Source organism: Apteryx rowi, unplaced genomic scaffold, assembly GCF_003343035.1.
Source record: "Apteryx rowi isolate R43461 unplaced genomic scaffold, aptRow1 scaffold_24, whole genome shotgun sequence".
Classification (NCBI taxonomy): Eukaryota; Metazoa; Chordata; class Aves; order Apterygiformes; family Apterygidae; genus Apteryx; species Apteryx rowi.
The window spans coordinates 1,530,861-1,535,596 of record NW_020448752.1 but is presented as its reverse complement, the minus strand read 5'-3'; positions in this window follow the sequence as shown (position 1 = coordinate 1,535,596).

Sequence of the window (4,736 nt, the reverse complement as noted above, 5' to 3'; positions counted from 1 at the left end):
TCCCGATCYGTGGCCGCAGCAGCCTCGGGGTCGCAGCGGAGCCCACCAGGCACCCGGGGTCCCGCAGCCGCCCGCCGCAAAGGGCTCAGATCCGGCCGGGCTGCGGGGGGAACCGGCAGAGAGGTGCGTTCGTCGGGGAGGTGCAGCTAGCCGCGGCGGGAACCGAAAGCGGGGACGCAGCAGGAGCCAGCAAGGCTGCAGGGCCGGGGCTGCCGGGGCGCCCGGAGCTGCACGCCGGGGCCGCGGGCCAGGGGAAGACGTGCGATCCATTTATTTTTAAATGACSTGTTTCCGAAAGACCCAAACAACCTCCTCCTCGGAGCAAAAAGGCGACCGCCTGGGTTCTGGCTGCCAACGGCTTAAACACGGAGGAGGCGGCTGAACCTCAGCCCAGAGCAGCGCCCGGGCCAAGGACTCGCGGGACGGAAGGAGGAAGGACTCACGGACCCCCCCGGACCCGCTCGCCGTCCCCTTGCAGCCGTTCAGAGGCAGAGGGACCCATCCTGCAGCGCTGCTGCCTGCAGCCGCCCCGACTCTGCTGAGCAAGCGGGAGAGAGGAGCGGGAGGAGGAGGAGGAGGAGGAGGAGGAGGAGGARGAACTCCTCCAGCCTTGCCCCGAGGCCAAAGTGCCCCTGAGGTGACTTGAGTCAGCACAGCTCTCTTATCGCCTCCGCGCCCTGGGAAGGCATCGCACCGCACAGCGCCGTCTCCAAACCTCCGGGCTCAGCAAAGCCCGACGACCCRGCGCGCAGCGCAGTCTGCTCCGGCCGCGGGAGCTCCCGGCCCCGCTCCGCCCCGGCGCCCGGCTCAGCCGCCCAGCCCCGACCTTTGCTTTTTGCTGAGCGCTGGAGAAAACACGCAGCCCTGCATGCTGACGCAGCAGCGGCGTCACCCCGGGGCCCCGCGGCGAGCAAGCCTCGTGGCCGTGGAGGAACCAGGCATGCGGGAGCCCTCGGCAGCGCCCGGCAAACCGCCGGCCCCGTTCCACCCACGTCGGCGCTGCTCCGCAGGAAGCACCTGCGAGCGCTGCCAGGAGCCGGGGCCGCCGCGGGGCCGGGAAGGACGGGGCCTCCCTCCCACGCGGGTTCGGGGTGAGCCGTGCAGCGGGCACGGGCTGCTCCTGCCGCCGCCGCCRCGGCTCAGCTGGGCTCCAGCCGCCCGGGAAGTCAAACATTAACCGGGTAGCTCGTTTACGAGAACCTGGAGCAGCACCTGGAGAAAGCGGCRCCCTGGTGCAAAGGGCACGTTCGGTGGCTCCGGAGCTCCCGGCTCTCCTCGCTGTTCCAGCCGAGTGACTTCAGGTGGCCTTGAACGACCAGGTCTCCCCGGCGGGCACGTGGAGCAGGGCGCGGGCACCGCTGGTTTTGCTGCGCCAGGCCCCAAGGAACGGCGGCACGGAGAGCCGCAGCAGGGCAGAGGAACGCCGGAGCCGGGATCCCTCCCCGGGATTGCCCTCGTGGCGTGACGGGGCTCGCGGCGCGGCGGGGAGACGCGCTCCGCTGCCCAGGGCGAGCGCCAAAACCCCAGGAGCCTCCGGGAGCCTTCGCCTCGCGTCATCGCCGTCGCTGCAGAGGCTGGAGAGGAGCCGCAGCGCAGCGCGGGCAGGGAAAAGCTGGGACCTGAGCCCCCGCGGCGCCCGCCCTCGCCCCGGGGTCCTGGTTCCAACCCCATCCCAGGACCCCGGAGCAGAGGCTGCCGCGTAAGCAAAGAGCCGGTGCAGAGCCAGACTCAGCCCCTGCGGGCAGGAGCTGCCCGGACCCTTCTGCAGATGCTGTCCTAGCGCTGGAGAAGTCTCTCCTGCCTCCGGTGCGGAGATGCCCCGGCCAAGCCACCTCCGCTCCCGCCCTCTCCTCCCCCACGCATCTGCCGAGCGCGTCGGGGTCTCGGGACGGCACCCAAAAAAAAAAAGCAGACTACCAAAAATAGGAGCTTGAGCGTCGCTTTCTGGCCGCTCCAGCAGGCTGGGCAGCCRCAGCCGCGTGGACAACTAGAAGTAATTAATCACCGGCTGCTGCCCGCGGCTACCGCCTTGGTGCCTCTGCCGGGACGCTCGCCCGAGCCACCTCTGCCGAGACCCCTGCCAGCAACACGATCCGGGCTAAAAAAAGAAAGGAAAAAAAAAAGCATTTAAGCCAGACAGGATCACTCTGATTAAATTAGGATAAGGAACAGCTACGTGGACAGGTCAGAGGGGAAGGGCGCAGTAGGAGGGAGAGGAGCGGTTGTGGGGGGAGGCGCCGGAGCCCAGCTCGGGCAGGCGGCTCCGCGTGTCCTTGCACCGACTCCGGCCCGCGGCGGGCTGACACTGAGAAGGGGCAGGTTTCCGAGGGAGCTCGGCTGAGTTTCGCTGAGGTACCGCTTTCCTGCCGGGAAAAGACTGATGCAGCCTTCCAGACGTGTTTGTGAAACCYGCCACCTCCAAGGGAGAGGCACGAAACCCCTAACACCCAAGGAAGAAATCTGAAGTGCCCCGGTCGCCCCATTCCCGGCCTTCCAAACCAGCCCCGCAAAAGGGCTTTTTCCCTACAGCCGTTACGGACCGCAACRTCACAAAACACATTCTAGCCCAAGAGGGTGAAATCAGCCCTATCCACTCCATTTTTGGCCAAAACCAAAAGTTTCGCTCCATGCCTAACTGCCAGTTTTGCCCTTGGTCAYGTCAGATTTTGAGGACCCCAGGCCTGGCCTGCTGCGGAGCAGGAGACGGTTCGCTACCACGAAACGCTCCCCACGGCGAAGCACGTTGCCCCTCCACGCCCCTGGGCCCGGCTCTCCCAAAAACCCCCGCCGCGGCCGCCAGCGAGCAGGGACCAGCCCTCGGGTGTATTTATTCGCGCCGCTGTTAACGCTGGCCGCTTTTGCGCGCTCTCGCCGCAAACGCCAGTTACCTGCCTTTTCTCCCCTGCACTCTGCAAACGCGCGGATTCGCTGCCCGTTTTACAGCTGGGGGAACTGAGTCACGGCAGATAAGGTGACTGCCCAAGGTCACCCTGCAAACCAGGAGCCGAGCTGGGAATAAAGCCCGCACCTCTTTGGCAAACCTATACGTGCCAGCGGGGAGGTAAGGGGAAGACGCACGGTCAYGCGTTGGGGCTCCAGGGAGGAGGACGAACGGCTTCTGCCGCTTCTGCTCCTTTTCCAGCCAAGGCGGCGCCGCCGGCCGCTTCGCGCGCTCCCTCGCCGCGGGAGGACTGCAGGACGGCGCTTCCCAGCGCGCGGCGCTGCCGGGGAAAAGGGGAAGAGGAACCTCCCGTCGGCTCCGTCTGACTCGAGCGGCGCAGTGGCGGGCCGGACCCGGGACCCTCTCCCCAAAGCTGCTGGGCGACGTTCCTGCTGCTCCGCAGCGAGGCCTGGGGTGCCGCCGGCCCGTTCGGCGCCCTCTCCGCGTGTTTGCAGCTCGGAGTGGCGAACGTCCACCTGGGAAGCTCGGGACACGTAACCCCCCCCCCCCCACCAGCCACAGACCTTGGTGGAACCACAGGAAGCAAAGCAGAGCCGTGCCACCCGTGCCATCGCCCCGTGGCACGTCGTGGGCTTTCCCTTTCCCAGCTGCATGTCTCCCACACTCTCCAGGCGGGTGCCAGCCCTACGGAGCCCCTCTCGAAAGGTCCCACAGCAATCCCAGCTCTTTTTTTTTTTTTTTTAAAAAAAAAAGCTCTGTGCCAGGGTTGAGCCATAAAAATGCACGAACCACCAGTGTGGGCCAGATCTGAGCAAGCTTCTTTTGGACGCTTTACTGTCCAACAGGATGGGCCACAAACAGCGCTTTGGAGCAGTTTCCTCCCTCCTTTCAGAGGCTCCTGACAGMAGCAAGGAAATCTCCGTGCAAGCCAGACATGCTCGTGCCGTGGCTCAGCCAGGGACTTCTCTTCTGTTCAGAGCCAAACTTCTCTGCTGGGAGAAAACCCCTGGCTGCCCAGCGCAGGGAACTGGTGACCTTCTCCCAGTTGCACCCAAGCAGCCCCGAACACCACCAGCTGGGGAAGGAGCCCTCCCAGCCCAATGACGGAGATGGCTGGTGCAGCCTGCTCTCCTTCCACCAGCGATGGTGYGCGTCTGGGCCCCCCCGGCCACCCCCTGCCCCGGGCAGCGCGTGAGAAGGGCTGGTCGCATCCTTTCCTGGGGCCGAGACCCTGCTCCACCACCCTTCCAGCCTACGCTGTGGGCCTGGAGGTTGCTCAGCAGCCAAATCAGCTCATGTGACAGGCAGTTCCAGTTCAGACCAGCTACACAACTTTGCAGTAAAAAACAAGCAGGGTCTCCTCCRTGGCAGGATGCTAAAGCCTTCCTCCCCTCCAGCCCAGCTGCCCTCTTCCCCGTCCGTGCAACGCTAGCCGCGCTGGCTAAGCATTCCTCTAAGGAGCCCCACGTCCCCCTCTTGGCCCCGAGCAAGGAGACCTGCTCGCAGGGAGCGGGGGCCAGCGGTGCCACGGATGGGGCACGCGCCTGGGTGTCTTCTTGTGGCCTCGCTCGCTGCTGCAGGGGCAGGAGGGACGGGGCGGAGGGGGCCACGCCAGGGCTCGGGGCCAGGCCCCGGCCGGCTCGGGGTGCCGGGCGAAGGGCACCGCAGCTGGGCTGGGGCCRGTGCGGGCAGCAGGGGAGGGGGTGCGTAAGGGATGCGGGATGCTGCGGGATGCCGCGGGATGCCGCGGGATGCTGGGGACCCCCCGGGGCTGCCCGCCCGGCCTCACCCGCCTCCACGGCTGCCCGGGCCACGGGGAAGGGGGCTGCGGTGC